This window comes from Marmota flaviventris, chromosome Y, assembly GCF_047511675.1.
Source record: "Marmota flaviventris isolate mMarFla1 chromosome Y, mMarFla1.hap1, whole genome shotgun sequence".
NCBI lineage: Eukaryota > Metazoa > Chordata > Mammalia > Rodentia > Sciuridae > Marmota > Marmota flaviventris.
In genome coordinates, this window is record NC_092519.1 from 11,871,867 (window position 1) to 11,891,980 (window position 20,114).

The following is a 20,114-nucleotide window of genomic DNA, read 5'->3' on the forward strand; positions in this document are numbered from 1 at the left end:
GATCTAGCTGTGGAAAACTTCAAACGGCTCATTTTCATCTTATTAGATGACCATGTTAAACACCAGTTCTAAGGCTGACTTGATGTCCTTCCCTTTCACTTACCTGTTCAAAACTCAGTTGAAGCTAAAGAGAAGTAAGAAATGCTGCCGCATGTATGAAATCCAAAGAGTGCCCATGTCAAGTTCTGGTCATCCATAGCCATAGGATCATGGCAAGAGAACAGAGAGATTTTAGTGGTTATCCTGTTGAATCTCAGGAGCTGGCATAGTGTTCTCAGTACCAGGGTGTAAGCATGTCACAGATAAAAGAGAGCAGCAACTTCAAATGGCAGGGCTCATGGACCTGCTTGATTGTGATTATGAAACCTTCATGCAGAGAAAACATTTCTTCACCCAGAAAAACAAGTCTTCCAGGTTCAGATGAAATGGCAATAACCAAGCCTTAAAAAAAATTCTCACTACTTAACTTTATTCCAAATTATGCATGTTATTATAAATAAGAAAGAAACAATAACTGTTCAAAGTGCTTTGTGTTGTAATATTTTAAATTTTTTATTGGTATACTATAATTATACATAATAATGGAATTCATTATGCCATATTCATATATGCACATATTTTATTTAAGCATCATAACAAACCTAAAGGCAAATATTTTTATTGCCATTTTATTGCTTATGAAATTGCTCATAAAATTACTAAACTTCAATAATCAGTGGTGGAGATGAGGCATAGATCCACAGTCTGATTCTACAATATAGACCCTTAACTAAATATAGTCTACAGTCTAAGAGTGGTCATGGAGCTATAGTTAAAGAACAGCAGAGAGACTTGTGCCTTTAGTGAAGATGATGGATTTGGTACTACTACATCAAATATGAATCTAAAACATACTATCATTTGACAAAACAAAGTGGTTGACAAATTTAAATAACAAGAAAGAATGTTTAAAGAAAGTGAGATTGGGGGGTGATCAGTGTAGAAGTTTCAGTAAGGCTCCTCTTACATTCAAGGAAGCTGAAATCCACTCGCTTCTCTCACATATTAGGAGAAAAACAGGCTACAAAAACGGAAATAGCACATAAGTCTTTGAACAAAGAGTTGAGCTGTTACTTGAATAAAAGTTGAAACAATTCTCTATTCAGGTAATTTCCCGTATGAAATATTTAGGTTTGGGGGTGAAAATACAGTAGTCCAAAATCAATTCTCTCAGGCAAAAAATAAGATCAACATAATCAAATTGAAATGGAGAAAGCAAGAACCAAAATTCAAGCTAAAAATAGGTGGACAAGAAGCCTGAGATAAGAGTGAGACAGGAAAATGCTGGAAGCCAATAAACTTTGACAAGCAAGGGAAATGGAGGAATTGTTTACAGTGATTCTGTAGGAAAATGAGCTCATGATGCACAACTGCAAGCACTGACTAGAGTTTTGGAATTTGTGTTCATTCTCCATCGAGAAGATATGATGTTCTGATAGAATGAAAAGAATCCATGAAAACCCAAGGGGATGGGATCCAGTAAAACAACTGGCCCAAAGGAATGTATTGTCTTTAAGAAATCATGGAGAAGCAGAAAAAAATTAGAAGACTGAACATACAAGAAAGCTATTCTAACTTTCAAAAGTGCTGGAGGTGGGGGTTCATTTCAAAAGGATAGAGGAATGAGTTTGACCTTGACACTTGACAAAAACATAATTTTTAGAACGTGATTTGCACTTGGAAAAATGTATATCTACTTCACTGGGAATAAGCCAGATGTTGCCTCTGATAAAAGAACACAATAGGTTGTTTTTTTTTTTTAAAGCCATAGTTTATCTTCCATTTTAACAAGGGATTTAATAAAACAAAGCGCTATGACTAGGTCCAAATGTCCCCTGAAACAACTACACAGTAGAAGATTAGGCAGTCTGATCAAAAAGAGTTCACGTCCAAAACAACAATAATCCTGGTTCAACCATTACTTGCTGACTACCTACTGCACCAGGTACTGTTTTATACGTTAGATATACACCAATAAATAAGGCTGTTACTATCCTATTATGTGAGGTGAGGGAAAGAAACAAAGAGTTGATGATAAATGCTATGACTATGATAAGCAGGAAATAAGGGAAAGACAATAAGAAGTGCAGAGATTTTTCTGCAAGGACAGCCTCTCAAAGAGGTGACATTTGAGCAGAGAGCTATGCGGATAACGAGGGGAAGACTTTTCCAGACAGGGGAACCAGAAAGTACAAAGGGTATGGAGGAAGCTAGGGGCCATACCAGGAGGGCCTTAGAGCACTTGGGCTTTTACTCTAAGCAATGTGGGAAGACAATGGAAGGCTTCAAGCAGAGCGAGTATCTGGCAAAAGTTTTTTTTTTTTTTTTTTTTTTTTAATATTTATTTTTTTTTAGTGTTTGGCAGACACAACATCTTGGTTTGTATGTGGTGCTGAGGATCGAACCCGGGCCGCACGCATGCCAGGCGAGCATGCTACCGCTTGAGTCACATCCCCAGCCCTGGCAAAAGTTTTAATAGGATCAGTGCACCTGCTGCTTAGAGAACAGTTAATGAATTCCTGCAGCAGCCCAGCCAAGATGATTGAATAAAAGCTTCATATCAACTATAAATCCAACTTGGATGCCCAAACAAAAAGTAAATCCATCTTAGACTATAGTGGACTGTGCTAATAGAAGTATGAGATACAAAATAATCTAGATAATAAATAAATAAATAAATAAATAATCTATGTTCAAGTTTAGAGAGATACAAGAGACTATCCAGAGGAAAATAAATAAGATAGTAGATGGATCTAAAATAATATAATTTAAAGAACAGTTCAGATTTGGGAAGACTTGGGGTAGACAACTCTCCTCAATCGTGGCACTGTCATTGAGACAAAGACTTAGATAAGATAGTGAATTTACTCTTCCACTTATTAGCTATATGACTTAAGGCACTTAATATCCTCCCTGAACCTAATTTCTTTACTGAAAAGCTGATGATAATATTATATCCACCTTAAAGGAATGTTATATTATATGAATAACATAAGAGTGTATATAACAATACCAGAAGCCTAATAATAAAAGATGCTTAAAATGAAAGAAGCAGTGTAATAAATAATAAACTTCCACACTAAAATGTTTAAGCAAACCATTTGCAGGTTCATTTTACAAGGACACTGCAGTAGAGCTTAGCTGAGTTTGACTCAAAGGTTTATTTGGCCTATAGGATTCTGCATTGTTGAAGTTTGCTAACCTGTGCTGAAATAGCAGCCTTGAGGAGCTCACTGATAGAATGAGCAGGGTCATTTGTGAAAGGAAAAGGGAGTCAGCCAGGGAGTCTGCATGAATTCAGCCACGGAAAAACTGTCAAGTGCTCTGATCATCAAATTTGGTCCTGGTACAAAACATCATATATAAAGATAGGAGAAAACTTGAGTCAATCACTACTAACTTGAGGGACAAAAAAATGTGGTGAATGTAAATGATTCCTCCCAAAGTTCACATATTTTTGTCTTTGTGATGCATATACTTCATACACAGACTTTTCATAGCAATGTTTGTAGATGGGAATTGTGAGATCCATTTTATAATTAAGGAAACTGAGCTTCTTAGTGTTCCCATGATGCCCAAATTCCTACAACCGATAGGCAGTGGAGCTGTTTTTGATCCCAGGCTGTTTACAAGGTTTCTTTCTTCTCTCCATGGAGCCATAGATTCAGTTATCTGCTAACCTCATGTAGGAATAGTAAATCCCTTGTCAATCTTTCATATTCTGAGAGCAAGAAAACCCACATTAAGTAAAAGTAAAATTTACTGCTATGATTATACCAGTTTCATATTTTGAAACTATTTCAGATAGAAATTTTTCCAAACTATATTTTATCCTAATAGGGTTGTTGCTTGGATATTCGTGTGTGTGTGTGTGTGTGTGTGTGTGTGTGAGAGAGAGAGAGAGAGAGAGAAGGGAAGAGAAGAGAGGAGAGAGAGAGTGTGTGTATGTGTGTGTGTGTGTGTGTGCATGTTCAGATGACTCAGTGTAATCATCTGGAACATTGTTTACTGACTAGGCTATAATGCGACAATGTCTTCAGGGCTTTACATTAAATGATTGCAAATACTTTATTGCTATTAATTCTACTGTCTCTGCACATTCGCTTCCTGGAATATTGACTTCTGGTAGCCCTACCCACCACAAATCTCCTCCCTGTTTTTGATCTGCTGTCTGCTAAGATTTAAATGGAAACTAGATAACCATGAAGGTCCATCAGGAATTTCCCTTTTCATAGGCTCAAACCATAGGATAGGTCTTTACTCTGCAAGAGCAAAGTGCATAGACTTTGAGATCATGTTTCTCTTGCTGCTCAGCTTTTTTACAGATTTCCAACTGAGTCACAAACGGTGAGGTTGCCTAATAGTTATAGGAAAACCTCTTCTAGTTCCCCAACTTGAGAGGATAACTTTAGTAGACATCAAAGAAGAAAGAATGTTTTGTATAATTCAACATTTTTTAAAATATTCTTTTTAAAGTTGTAGATGGGCACAATACCTTTATTCTATTTGTTCATTTTTATGTGGTGCTAAGTATTGAACCCAGCGCCTCACACATGCCAGGCAAGCACTTTACCACTGAGCCACAACCCCAGCCCTTATCTTAACATTTAGTAATGCTTTTGACAGGAAGAAGAAAGGCTGTCAGGAATACAAAGCACAGAGAAATTTAAAAGTTTACATGGCCAAGAACTGTTTCCATTTAGTACAATTGATTTTGACCACATGTTTATCACATAAAGTGAATTTATAAGTGCTTTACAAAACATAAATAACCAGTTGGCTTTTCTGCCTAAAGGAAAAGCTAAAAGCTCTTTCCTGTTTACATTGTAGTCTTGTAGCAGTCTGCTTTCCCTACAGATAGAGCAAAGATAATCTTCATTAACCAACTTGACAAATATTTTCAACAGAGTTCAAATTTGTAAGGATAAACTGCATTCCAGGGAGGTTGTACTGATTATGACTGGCTTAATTTTATGACAGTACACTGCTTGCCTCAGTACTCCTAATTTATTTTCACACCTAGACACTACAAACTATATTAGAACAAGGGAGCCACTAATATAAATTTACATCTTAGTCCCCAAGCTTCAAAAACCTGAGACTTCATTCTAAATGAAATGGGATCCATAGCAGAGTTCAAGCAAAGGAGTGACATGGTCTTATTTATATTTAAGAGGAATCAATTTGGCCCAAATGTAGTGTGTTCTCCATACAGCAGCCAGAGTGATTTCTCTGGGCAGAGAGACCAGTGAGGAACTACTGCTGCAATAACCCATGGGGCATCTGATAGTGGATTCGTAGCAGCAGTGGAGTTGATACAATGTGGTTGAACTATGTTTTTTGAGGTTTTGCTTTGTTTCATTTTGTCTCCTAAATTTTTAAATTGGTGTATTATATATTTGTACATAATCATGGGACTTATCATTACATATATGTATATGCACAAGATATAGTAATACAATTTGGCCAGTATCTCTCTCTAGCACTTTCCCCCTCCTTCCCACATCCCATCCCCTGGTCCCTTTCCTCTGCTGATCTCACTTTGGTTTTCTTGAGATCCTCCCCCACCTCTCTTTTCCTTTTACCTCTCTAGCTTCTGCATATGAGATAGAATACACAACCCTTGACTTTCTGAGTTTTACTTATTTCACTTAAATATAATGATCTCTAAATCCATTCATTTCCCTGCAAATGACATAATTTAATTTTTCTTTATGGCTGAATATAACTCCATTGTGTGTACATACCACATTTTCTTTATCTATTCATCCATCCATCAATAGACACATAGGCTGGTTCCATAGTTTGACTATTGTGAATTGTGCTGTTATAAATATGGGTATGCATGTACCACTTTAGCATGATGCCTTTAATTCCATTTTTTTTTTTTGTACCAAGGGTGCTTAACCACTGAGCCACAGCTCCAGCTTTATTTTATTTTTTAACTTTGAGACAAGTTCTCACCAAGTTGAAAGGGCCTTGCTAAGTTGTTGAGGCTGGTTTTGAACTCTTGATCCTCTTGCTTAGCCTCTTGAGCTGCTAGGATTACATGCATGTGCCACCATGCCTGGACGATGACTTTAATTCTTTAGGATAATGCTGAGGAATGGTACAGCTGGGTCATATGGTGGTTCCATGCCTAGTCTTTTCAGGAAATCACTACTGATTTCCATAGTGGTTGTACTAATTTACAATCCCACCAACAGTGTAAAAGTGTTCCTTTTTCTTCACATCCTCTCCAACATTTATCTATCTATTTATTTTGGTACCAGGGATTGAACTCAGGGACACTCAACCACTGAGCCACATCCCCAATCCTTTTTTCTATTTTATTTAGAGACAGGGTCTCAATGAGTTGCTTAGGGCCTCACTAAGTTGCTAAGGCTGACTTTGAACTCGCAATCCTCCTGCCTTAGCCTCCCAAGATGCTGGAATTATAGGCATGCACCACCGTGCCCACCTCCAACATTTATTATTAACTGTATTCTTGATGACTGCCATTCTGAATGATGTGGGATGAAATCTCAATGTATTTGGATTTGCATTTTCCTAACCTCTAATGATGTTGAATATTTTATTATATATTTGTTGGCCATTTGTATTTCCTCTTTTGGAAAGTCTCATTTGCCTACTTATTAATTGGGCAATTTGATTTTTTTAGGTATAAAGTTTTTGAGTTCTTTACATAATATTCCAGATATTAATCCTCTGTCAGAAGAATAGCTAGCAAAGATTTTCCTCCCACTCTGTAGGTTCTTTTCACATTCCTAATTGTTTCCTTTGCCATGAAGAAGCTTTTCAATTTGATGCCATCACATTTATTAACTTTTGGCATTATTTCCTGAGCTTTAGGGGTCCTATTGAGAAAGTTGTTGCCCGTGCCTATATGCTGGAGTATTGACCCTATGTTTTCTTCTAGGAGTTGCATAGTTTTTGACCGTCTTTGTCTCTTCTGATTAATTTTGTTTTACAGTCTGCTTTGACAGATATCAGAGTAGCTACTCTTGCTTTTTTTTCTCCATTTGCATAATTTCCATCCTTTCACTTTCAGTCTCTGTCTTTGCCCATAAGGTGTGTCTCTTGCAAACAGCATCAAGTTGGGTCTTGTTTTTTAAACCATTCTGCCAGCCTATGTCTTTTAATTGATTAATTGAGGCCACTTATACTCACATTATTATATAGAGATGTTTATTAATTTCTGCCATTTTGATTTATTTATAATGTTTAATTTGGTTCTGTTTTTCATTTACTTAGCTATTCTTCAAATGAGATTTGTTCATTCATGAGCTCTGGGGTTTCTTTTTTATTTCTTCTTTGTGAAGTATTTCTTTAAGTAAGTTCTGTAGTGTTAGTTTAGTAGGCATGAATCTTTTTGATTTTGAAAAATAGCTTTGCTGGATATAGCGGTCTTGGTTGATAGTTTTCTTTTTTTTTTTTTCAGAACTTGGAATACATCATTCCAAGCCCTCCTGATTTTTAAAGTTTGTGCTAAGAAAAGCAGAAGTGATTCTGATTGGCTTTCCTCTAAATATAAACTTACATTTTTCTTTTTAGGCTTTAAAAATTCTGTCCTTGTTTTGTATAATTGGGCATTTTAATTATAATGTGTCATGGAGAGGTTTTATTTTTTTTTTTTGGGGGGGGGGCTACTGGGAATTGAACCCAGGGGCACCTAACCACTGAGCTACATTCCTAGCCCTTTTTTGTATTTTGTTTAGAGACAAGAGCTCACTGAGTTGCTTAGTGCCTTGCTAAGTTGCTGATGCTGGCTTTAGACTTGCAATCCTCCTGCATCAGCCTCTCAAGCTGCTGTTATTACAGACGTGCACCACTGTGCCCGATGAGAGGTTCTTTTTTGATCTTGTCTATTTGAAGTTCTGAATGTCTACTTTATCTGGATGTTCATCTCACTCTGAAGGTTTGGAAAATTTTCTGTTTTTATTTATGTGAAGAGGTTATCTATTCCATTAGCCTGCATCTCACAACCATCCTCAATTCCAGTAATTCTTAAACTTAGTCTCTTAATGTTGTCCCAGAGTTCTTGTATATTCTGATCACGGTTACTTATTTTCTTTTCTTTAATGCTGTCTGAATGTTCAAGGTTGGCTACTTTGTCTTCTAGCTCTGTGATTCTATCTTCAGCATGATTGGCTCCGTTAGAGAGACTATCAACTTAACATTTTATTTGATTTATTGTGTCCTTCATTTCTAAGATTTCTGTTTGGTTCTTTTTCAACATTTTATCTCCTTATTGAATTTCTCATTCATATCCTGTACTGACTTCCTTAATTCATTCAGTTGTTTTTTAGTGTTCTCTTAGAAATCATTGGTCATTTTTATAATGACTCTTTTGAATTCTTTATCTGATATATCACTCATTTCAATATCTTTGGGGTCAGTTGCTGGTGAATTATGAACTTTAGGTAGTGGCATGTTGGCTTGTTTTTTCATATTTCCTGTATTTCTCTGTTGGGTTTTATACATCTGTTAAGAGGGACTTCTCTTCCACTTTTATTTGTGGGCCTTTTTAGGGCAGTCTTCACTTGCCAAAGTGTCCTAGAGTGATCTTAACTGAGAGCCCCTTGTAGGTTTTGGTATCCACTGCTTTGGTGTTAATTCTGTTTTTGCTGTAGCAATGCATGTCCATAGGTGGGACCTGGTAGCCCATCCCTAGCTGTTTCTACTTGGGGTCTAGTCATTAGTTTGTTTTTCCCCCGTTTATTGGTGCATTAAAGTTGTACATAATGATGGGATTTGTTGTTATATATTTATGTATGCACACAGTATAACAATATAATTTGGCTAGTGTCACTCTTTACCACTCCCTCTCCCTCTTTACCTTGATCCCTTTTCTCTACTGATCTCTAGTTCTCTATTGATCTTCTATTCTTTGTACTGAAGTATAGCTGAAGATTGAGTGTCATTAATTTGCAGGTGGAGCAAGGTGTGCAACAAAGTCTCTGTCCTGTGAACTTGTAGTGTCCCTATATGTCCCAGCACCTCACAAAAAAGGGGTAAACAAATCATAGCATCAACCAACACAACAATAAACAGTATTAAAATAAATACCTAGTCCCCACTGTGATATCTACAATGTTAATTACCACAAAAAAAAAAAAAAGAAAAGAAAAGAAATGGTGGGGTCAGCAATTACCAACAGCAAAAATGATAAGTAAACATAAAGTAGGTCTGGCATTGAAGCAAACAATAGGTGTCAACTATGTTATCCATAGCAGGAATAATTGCAACATTACCAACGGTGGGAGCAGGAATTATAAAAACCAATAAGTTCTAAAAGATAGTAAAAATACAGTTAAGAGAAAAGAAGATGTGATAGGAAGGTAGTAAAAGATTCTACAATTTCAAAAAGCAAACAGAGAAAATGCAGAAGAGATATAGCAGATGATGGTTATAAGGAAGGAGAAGAAACAAAGGGAGAGAAAAATAGAGAATAATGGAATTTGGCTGCTAGCAGGAGAATAAAAGAAAAAGAGAAATGAGAGAAATAAATGAAAACAATACAAAACAAAACCAAAACACACAAACCAAAAATCCTAACCTTTAAAAGTCAAGGCAAGGAAAATGAACTATATTTTCAAAAGGCTAAAAATGAGGGGAAAAAATCCCCCAATATGCATATGTATATATGTCCATGAACCAATCAGCATAGCAAGTGCACGTACATACACACAGGAAAAAGATTCTTAATTAAATGGTCAAAATAGTCAATGAGAATGAACAGTCACTGTCTATGCCCAGCTGTCCCTTCTTTTCATTTCTTCTTTTTTCCCCCGACCCTGTACTGGGGATTGAATCCAGGGGTGCTTAACCAACTGAGCCATAGCCCAGTACTATGTATGTATGTATGTATGTATGTATGTATGTATGTATTCATTTATTTTAAGACAGGGTCTCTCTAAGTCTCTTAGGCTGGCCTTGAAGTTGTAATCCTCCAGCCTCAGCTCCCCAAGTCACTGGGATTACAGGTGTGAGCTATCACACCCAGCTTTCCATTTCTTCCTGAGCTATGTACTGAGAACGAGAGCAGAAGCTGGGGGTTGTTAACTCCTTCCTCATTTGGTGTTGCTCTCCCAGCTGCCAGTTAGAGGGGCCTAAGACTGAAGATGGTTAAAGTAAGCCCCAGAATCCCCTCTCACCAGAATGAGATAGGATGGAATGGGAAGTACTGACAGTTGGAGTCTTTGCAGAGACCAGATTGGTGTTGCAGAGTTCCATAAGGGGGAGTTCTGGCAGCTGGTGCTTAGGTCTAATCAGGCCTCGGGGGTTTGGGTGTGTGGTGTCTGCTCTAGGGAGATTAAATCCCCCCCTAGGGCCCGGCTCTCGGTGGGGAATCTGGATCTCAGAAGCCTCCCCAAAATTCTATTCATGGGGGCAGGAGAGCCAATCCTCCATACACTCTGCAGCCCACGAACACAGCCTTCCTGGGCTTAGTCCCTCAGAGTATGGACACTCTCCTGCCCAGATTCCCCACCTGCTTCAGCTGCTCCTCAGCCGCCAGTCTCAAAGGAGCAGCGAGTTGGCTCCCTTTTGCTTTTCCAACTTGAATCCTCCTGTGTAAAATCTTCCCTGTGCCCGTTTTGCTACCGTTCTGTTAGGTCCACCCTAAGCCCCACAGCAGGCGCTCACCGGGACCGGGTGGCAGTGTTTGCTGAGATCCCTGGACTCCTGCCGCAGCTGCAGCAGCGTGGCCACCTGGAGATGGCTCCGCCTCAGCTCTCCGCACCAGTTGGGAAACACAGGGCGCTTTTCAAACACCAGTGCACAGTGCAGCCTCTGGATCAGCTAAGTTCAGGCTGCTTTTCTGATCTCAAGTTTTTCTGTACCAAATCTGTCCATTGTGCTCTGTGTGTTCTCCCTTCCCCTGGGGCCAACCAGCGCTGCTACTGCTGTTGCTGCCACAACCGGCTAGGCTCCAATGGCCTCTTTCTTCTTTGTTTAAAGTACCCCCATTTCAGAGTCTCTAAGACACTCTGGCTAATATTGGATTTTTAGTGAAATCCCTCTTTCACCCACCTCGTTGAGAAGCAGTATTCCCGCTGTTTGAATCCCAAGCCACCGAGCAAGTAGGAATGCAGCCTTCCTCTAGGCCGCCATCTTGAATCTCCCCCTGTGGTTGGATTTTGAATACATTTTGTAAGTAAAGCTAACCGGAATTGCTGGTGAGTTGGAAGCAGGCTATGAAAGAAAGTGAGAATGAAGGATCACTCCAGCATTTTTGATTTTCCAACTTGAATCCTCCTGTGGATTGAACAACTTGAAGGAATGAAGTTGACATCAATTTACATGGTAAAATAGCTATGGAAAGAAGACTAGGAGTTCATTAGAGTATGTGATATTCGTTAGAAAGTCAAGTGAAGATGTTGGGAAGGCAACTGGATATCTGGAGTTTGGCAGAGAGGTAAGGGATGGAGGTATATATTTGAAAATTGTTAGCTGAAGATGGTTAGTCCAATATATATTTTCAGCTAAGACCAAGAAGAAAAGATCTTACTTCTTCAGGATTCATGGTGTGCTGAAAATTATTACTTAGTTCAGATCTGAAGAGAGAAATGAGATATGCAAATAAGAAAAAAAGTTATTGAAACAAACTATCCTACAGAAGTCACACTGAGTTTTAAGAAGTTGGCCAGAGATGGGTGTGGTGGTGCATGCCTATATATTCCCAGAAGCTCAGGAGGCTGAGGCAGGAAGATTGCAAGTTCAAAGCCAGCCTTAGCAAGTTAGTGAGGCCCTAAGCAACTTAGAGGGACATTGTCTCAAAATGTAAATAAATAAATAAATAAATAAAAAGGCCTGAGGATGTAGCTCACTGGTTAAGTAAGTGTCCCTGGGTTCAAGCCCCTCATATCAAAAAAAAAAAAGGTTGGCCAGATTATCACATATTTTTCCTAATTTATAGCAAAGTAGAAGTGTCTCAGAAGCACAGAGTGATTGAGTTGATGGAAGTTGTAGGTTCAGGAAAGGCAGCAAGCATGAAAAGTAGTCAATGTAAAGGGATTTAGACCCAATTTGGGTTAAGGCTGCAATATTAGTGGGAATTCAAAGCATTGGAAGACTCATTTTAAAGTTTTCTATGTGAAGATCCTATCTCTCACCTAGAATTTGAAGGTGACTGAAGAATTTTACATTTTGCAATGCTTCCTAATTGGTTCTATATATCTTAGAATAAGCCTTTGTTCTTTTTGGCTTCTACCTCAGTTTATGAACTAAGTATAAGAGTCACGCTTTCTGATCCAGCAGAAAATGTTCAACAGTTGTTGTCATCTTGAGGTGTAGCAGACTTATATCATTGGAAACCTCATTTTATCCCTCCCTGCTCATCTTCTAAGGGATCTGTCTAGTTGGGTCATAAGTAGGTCTTGGCCAAGCATAATCCCCAACCTCTGTATTCATTCAGAGTCTATCAACCTGAAAAAGGAGATCTCACAGAGAGTTAATGGAACAATACCCAGATGGAAACAGTTGTACTAATTTCCAAGGATGATCCTAGTAATATTGATAAATATTATAATTTCCTAATTTTATTAAACTCTGTTTGCCTTTTGCCAATCTATCAATTCAGAATTTCTTCAATATTATGATTCTCTTTTTTTAATGGATCAAGGTATCTAATCACCTTATAATTATTGATCCCTCCCCATCCCCACATACACATATATTGGCACTGTTAGACAACCTCCATCATGGTACTTGATATCATCTGCTACCCTTCGCACGTAATTACATTGTACTAATTTATTTTTATTTGTCTGCTTTCCTCACTAGAATATCAACTCCAAAATTTCAAAGATTTTTTTCCCTCTCTTTTGCTCATTGCCATATCCCTGGCTGCTTAGAAAAGTGGCTGGCACCTGATAAATATTAATTGAATGAAGACATTGTATATGAACTCAGTACTAAGGGGGAAAAAGAAGATTTTGTTTACTGTGTACGTAGCAGAGTTCATTTTTTTTTAAAAAAAATAGTTTCAGTTGTAGATGGACACAATATCTTTATTTTATTTGTTTATTTTTATGTGGTGCTGAGGATGGAACCCAGTGCCTCACACATGCTAGGCAAGCATTCTGCCACTGAGCCACCACCCCAGCCCTGGATTGTATTTTTAAAATATGTTATTGTTGTAGATGAACACAATACCTTTATTTTATTTATTTATTTTTATGTGGTACTGAGGATCAAACCTAATGCCTCACACATGCTAGGCAAACGCTGAGCCCTAGCCCCAGCATGCATTATTCTTTTTTTTTTTTTTGGTGGTGCTGGTGATTGAACCCAGGGCCTTTTGAATGCTAGGCAGGCATTCTACCAATACCTTTATTTTATTTATTTATTTTTATGTAGTGCTGAGGATCGAACCCAGGGCCTTGCGCATGCTAGACGAGCGCTCTACTACTGAGTCACAACCCCAGGCCCCATAATTCATTTTTTTTTTAGTTTTTTGTTTGTTTGTTTGTTGGTTGGTTGGTACCAGGGATTGAACTTGGGGCACTCAACCACTAGCCAACATCCCCAGCCCTATTTTGTATTTTATTTAGTGACAGGGTTTCACTGAGTTGCTTAGTGCCTCATTCTTGCTGAGGCTGGCTTTGAACTTGTGATCCTCCTGTCTCAGCCTCATAAACTGCTGGGATTATAGGCATGCACCACCACACCCGGCCATAATTCATTAAAATTTTTTTTTTAGTTGTAGATGGACACAATATCTTTATTTATTTATTTTTATGTGGTGCTGGGGATCAAACACAGTGCTTCACACATGCGAGTCAGGCACTGTACCACTGAGCTACAGCCCCAGTACCCACATAATTCATTTTTAATGCAGCATATTTTATTCTTGTAGGTCCATGCACAGAATCAATGAATAGAGAATAGTATCAACTGAAAAAAGAAGGGTAAGAATTTTTCTATACAAGGTGAGATTTGGAAGCTATGATTCAAGTTAATATGGTAGAAGATGTGGGAGAAAAATAGCATGATTACTATAAACCAGACATTGGGCTAGATGCTTTAAATGTGTTAAGTCTCTCAACCCATCAAATGATCCTGTCAAGAAAGATGTTATTGCTGGGGCATGGGGTGCACGTCTGTAATCCCAGTGGCTCGGAGGCTGAGGCAGGAGGATCACAAGTTCAAAGGCAGCCTCAGCAACTTAGCAAGGCACTAAGCAACTCAGCTAGATCCTGTCTCTAAATAAAATATTTTAAAAGGGCTGGAGATGTGGTTCAGTGGTTAAGCACCCCTGGGTCCAATTCTTGGTACCCCCCCCAAAAAAAAAAAGAAAAAGAAAAATATCATTACCACCTTTTTATGAATAAGGAAAATGAAGTTCACCTCCATAAAGCTACTTCTTGCAAGGTCATGCCATTAACTACTAAGTAGCAAAGGTAATGTTGAACACTGATCAGTCTTTCCCTGACCCAGATATTCTACATCAGTGTTTTAGGCAGCAAGAGAAATGAGGATACCTGGCATTGTATGAGATGAACCATCTTTATGTCACAACTGCCATGATGCCAAAGCTCACCGAAGACTGTGAAACTGGGGTGTCAAGCAATGAAGTAATAGCAATGGAATTTCTTCTAATTGATTTCATTAATAACATATTTTAAATGCATTATTAAATTGATTCACCTACTTTTTAACTTTAATACTACATTGATTCATCACTCCTTCCCAGTGCTGTCCCATCTGTGGCCATAAAGTAGCATCCCTTTTCTCTAATCTGTGGTTATCAGAATCCTTAGATGATGATATGGAGGATATTCTTTTAATAGAAATATCAAAATGAAATGCTACATAAAAGAATAGTATTCTAGAATATTAATATAAATATATATTTTTATTGTAATATGAACATAAAATATATTTTATATAATTATAAAATAAGTATTCTAGATTAAGATTTGGGAGCTATACTAATCTTTAAACTCAGCTAGCAAAACATGGAGCTGGTAATCATGACATTGTTAATTTATTCTATAAGCTGGTGGTGCTCTGAATTAAAGAGATCAGAATGCCACCAAGAGTCCATACTATGGAGGTCACTATGTTAAGTGAAATAAGCCAGATACAGAAGAACAAAGATCACATGTTCTCATTCATTTATGGAAACTAGTAGGTCAATCCTATAGAAGAACAGAATAGAATAGTAGTCATTATAGACTGTGATGAATGGGATGGGGAGGACCAAAAGAAGTTCAATAAGGGGTACCAAAACTGAGTGAAGAAATTACTTCTGTTTCTTCTTAAGCACAGAAGGGTAATTATTGGTTAAAACAATATATATTTCAAATTGACTAGAAAAGAAGAATATGAAATTCCCAATACAAAGATGTTAATTTTTGAAGAGATGGAAATGCTTATTACCCTGATTTGATTATTATACTACATATATGTATTTAGTATTATCTATAATGTACCCCATAAAGATGTACAAATATTATGTCTCAATAAAAAAAATGATAAAGAGTTCATACCACGGCTTGAGGAGCTGGTATTCCTTAAATGTGGCCTCACAGCCAATCACTAACTTAAGCAAAGATGATATAGGCAAGTAACCATAGAATATGAAAAGGTCAGAATCTGGCTAAGCTGGAAAGCAGCACTAGCAACCATGTTGGATGTACTCATCTCTACAGTGACAATGTATCAGGAGAACTAAGATGAGATCATTATGACCTGCACGTTTCACAAGTGGCACACCTGTCAACAGTATATCTGGTACTGAAATGGGTGTGCTTATTTCAGAATAAATTAGCTAATATCAATTATAGAAACATAAGGTAACCTTATGAATCACAAGACCTTTGGGATTCTCTGGCAGGTATGACCCAGAATACTGATTCTTTAAGGCTCCATTTCTGTGTTCCAAGGGATAATATGTCACCCCAGCTTTATATGTAACATATTTGATCCATAACTGATGATTGAGTGAGCAATTCCAAATAGAAGATTTGATTAATATGGTGAGAACCCAAAAATATAGTCAAGATACTTTCATGTCATAGTTTAGTATATCACAAAAATAATATTCTTAAAATTGAGAGAAAGGGGGCGGAGGAGAAATGGTATTATAAAGACAGAATGTCATGGCTAGAGGATATGATAATGACTCTACAATGTATAGAATTCTCTTTTCCGTTTGTGCTGTCTCTGACACACACTATCCCAGATAAGAATATATTAGCATCAGTAGTGATGGAAGGATAATAAGCTTCAAGACTGTGGATGTCATTTTCCTTGAAGACATCAGACCTCTGGAAAACTAGAAGAACCAGGGTAAGGCTCAGAATGAAACCTGTTGGTCTGGTCTGTAGTACCAGAGAAGGGGAATGTAATTGGGGCTCTGAAGTTTTCTTCTAGATTATCCTGTAAGACTGGTACCATGACCAAGAATGCTAATGTTTATTTGATTACAGAATCCTTTGTTCTCTCTCTTCAGAACCAAAGCAAATTGGAGAAATGTGAGGGAAAGTATACGAGATTATAGAATCACCTCCTATCTCAAATCATAAAGACAGGTACCAGATAAATCACTTTGTAAATCTTCAGGTGCCTAATATCTGAACTTCAAGGAGGAGAAGACCAGTCTGATAATAAAAAAAATTAGTGGATAAGGGCCTCAATCTCATGCCCACATTAATACTGCGCAGTTGGAATTATAAAAACTTATCTGGGGCCTCAGTTTACCATATTTAAAATAAAAGTTTTTTTGACTTTTAATAATACAGGAAGTGGGGCTGGGGCTGGGGCTCAGTGGCAGAGTGCTTGCCTAGCACGCGTAAGGCACTCGGTTCCATCCTTGGTACCACATAAAGATAAACAAATAAAATAAAGGCGTTCTGTCCATCTACAAGTACAAAAAAATTTAAAAAAAATAATACAGGAAGTGTAATGTCACCATGAATACAAAAAAAATCTAGAACGTAAGTTGGGCAAGAGCCTTACTATTCATTATCATCAAAGAGCAAAGGAGAGTGAGAATTCTAGAGTATTTACTAGAATGGCAGTTTATCTTCAAATCTCATCAGGAATCTTCTTTGGATAAGAAATATGTTCATTGCCCAGAAATTATACAAAATAAGTTCTAGGGCAGCATTCTGTTTTTTCTGGGGACAGTCAGAATATGGTAATGTCCTAATAATATTAACTTGGATTCCATTCAGAAAGGAATTAGGGCCTTATTGCCTTGGAATTTGAGTAATGCCATCAAGGTACAAAATGTCATTTTTATATCTTAATGATTCTCAATATTTCAACAAATGTTGAAAAGCAAACACAGCCTCCAAACATCTAAAAAGATGAAGTAATTAAGTAACTTGAAATTTGAAAATATGACAGAACCCTCAGAGTGAATGTCTTCTTCTGCTAGGCTTTTCACTGGATTTAGAAGTCAGTATTCACCAAAGCTTTTTTCCTTTTCATTTATTAACACTGAAATCTCCCTAAAATTAGCTGATAAGTAGGAATAAATTACAGGTCACTGAGCAGCTCTGATCATCTTTGGGAACTGGATTATTTGTTCAATAAATCCATAAATCCAGTTCTACACAAATTCAATATGAATTTAAAAATTTCAGGGATTATATCCCTAAGGTGTTTCTGAATGATTCATAATGTTTGGGAGCAGGGGGCATTCTGGAGATACTTTTGTTAATCTGAATTTATGCCTAAAAATAATATTCTTCTTGGAAAAATGGGAAACAGTGAGACAGGGCAAAACTCTGCAGCTATTACTCATTTTGGATCTCATTCCTGGAACTCTTCTAAGGCAAAAGCTGCTGGTAATCAAAATCCAGAGGTAATAAGGCCCAGGACTAGGCAATGTATTAGGTGAGGCCCCAATTTACTCATCAGAGAGCATTAGGTATCCACAATCCAGCACCCTGGAGAGCTCCACTGGGGTCACAAAACCTGGGACATATATGGAGAATCTGTGAACCAGCTCCCTACTAGTAGTAATGAGTTATGGGTGGAGCCAGTCACAGAATGGATAAGAAACTAAGCTTTTTTTTTTTTTTTAACAAAGAAGGGAGGAGAGAGCAAAGGAGAGTGAGAATTCTAGGGCATTAACTAGAGAGTACAGGCTTTTCTTTGTAAGTTATATATGATGGTTAACATTTAAATGTCAGGTACTCTGTGAAGCACTTTACAACATTATTTATCTTCTTGAATTCTCACAGTCACCCTATGAATAAGGAACTATTATAATTTCCATTTAATAGGAGTATAAATGAAGAATTAAAGAGGTTAACTAAAGAGCTCAAGCCCAGTTAACAAGTGGAGGTGCCCATATTTTACCCTATGTATTTTCATGATGCTCAACTAATTAGAGAGAGGGCTTTATAAGTATTTATTATAAAGTATATGTATTAGATTGCAAAACTATTTCTTCACTCCTCCCTCCACCCACATCTTTTATGCCATGACTTTGCAGTCTTTCCCATCAAGAGGTGTAGTCTTCCTGGTGTAGTAGCACATGCCTGTGATCCCAGTGGTTTGGGAGGCTGAGGCAGGAGGATCAAGAGTTCAAAGCCAGCCTCAGCAAAGGCAAGGTGCTAAGCAACTCAGTGAGACCCCGTCTCTAAATAAAGTACAAAATAGGACTGGGGATGTGGCTCAGTGGTTGAGTGCCCCTGAGTTCAATCCCCGGTACCCCCTGACCCCACCCACCCAAAAAGAGGTATAGTCTGTTTTCCCTCTGTCAAATCTGCTTTAGCCAAAAGAATGCAGCAAAACCTGATGGTATGTCAGTTGTAAATCTAGGCCTCAAAAAGTGTCCATTCATATTAATTGTCCCTTTCTCTCTGACCTCTACCCAGCATAGCTACCAAGTGAACAAGCCTGAGCTAAACTCCTTGAGTGTGACACACCAGGCCACTGGAACAGAGATGAAACAACCAAAGTGAGGCCATCCTAGGCCATCTAGCCCCCAGCCTCTCTGGACACTGACTAGATACATGAGTAAAATTATAAGACCTATAGAACTTCTCAGGTGATCCCAGACAAAATTGTCAACCCATAGAATCATGAACTTACAAAATGACTATTGATGACTGATAATATCTAAGTAACCTCACCAAGTTCTTTCCAAATTATTGATTTGGTTAGGATGCTTTAGAGTTGCAAGTAAGAAAACACTCAACTGGCTTAAACAACAAGGAAAACCTATTAATTCACATAAATAAAAGATCATGGTATTTTAAATCAAGAGTTCATATAGTGGCTTTGTGATATTAAATATCCTGTTTCTTTACATCTTTCTATTGTGCCATCCTCATCTTGTTGATTTCTGCTCTGATGGAAGTTCCTTACATTGTCACAAGATGGATGCATCAGTTTCAGCCATCACATCCAGAAATAACAACATAGAAAAAAGGAACTATCCCTTCCCGTGAATATTCCTAGCCAAGTTATGGCATCAGCCTATGTGTCTGTCAACAACTGGAGGAGCGTGCTACCACATCTAGTTGGTAGAGCCCAGGGATGCTGCTAAACATTATACAAGGCACATGACACTCCCTACAGCCAAGAATTATTTGGCCTCACTGGGCGCTGTGGTGCATGCTTGTAATCTCAGCAGCTCAGGAGGCTGAGACAGGAGGATTGCAAGTTCAAAGCCAGTCTCAGGGACTGGGGCTGTAGCTCAGTGACAGAGTGCTTGTCTAGCATGTGTGAGGCACTGGGTTTAATTCTTAGCACTGCATAAAAATAAACAAATAAAATAAAGGCATGCTGTCCATACACAACTACCAAAAAAAAAAAAAAGTAATCAAAACAAAAACAAAAGCTAGCCTCAGCAAAAAGTGAGGTGCTACGCAACTCAGTGAGACTCTGTCTCTAAATAAAAATACAAAATAGGATTAGGGATGTGGCTCAGTGTTTGAGTGCCCCTGAGTTCAATCCCTGGTACCTTACCCCCCCAAAATTATTTGGCCTCAAATGTCAAATCCCAATGTTGAGGAACTTTGATCTACCTAGTGCTATGACTGCATTGCTCTAAGAACTAACGTGTGAATAATGCCACTTCCCCATATCTTCGTGTGTGTGTGTGT